The following is a 289-nucleotide window of genomic DNA, read 5'->3' as shown; positions in this document are numbered from 1 at the left end:
ATCAAAAACTGGCTAATTAATAGAAAACAGAGAGTGAGTATAAATAGGCAGTTCTCTCAGTGGAGGGGGGTAAGCAGTGGGGTACCGCAGGGATCAGTACTTGGTCCACTGCTTTTTAACTTGTTCATTAATGATTTGGAGATGGGAGTAAGCAGTGAAGTGGCTAAATTTGCGGATGATACGAAGTTGTTCAGGGTGGTGAAAACCAGTGAGGATTATGATCACTGTTCCCAAGTGGTGCAATCACTTTTACATCTCTCACCAGGTCTTGAGTGTTACTTAGGACCAA

The sequence above is a fragment of the Gekko japonicus genome, unplaced genomic scaffold (genome assembly GCF_001447785.1).
Source record: "Gekko japonicus isolate JY-2015 unplaced genomic scaffold, Gekko_japonicus_V1.1 scaffold346, whole genome shotgun sequence".
Lineage (NCBI taxonomy): Eukaryota > Metazoa > Chordata > Lepidosauria > Squamata > Gekkonidae > Gekko > Gekko japonicus.
This window is presented reverse-complemented; position numbering follows the sequence as displayed.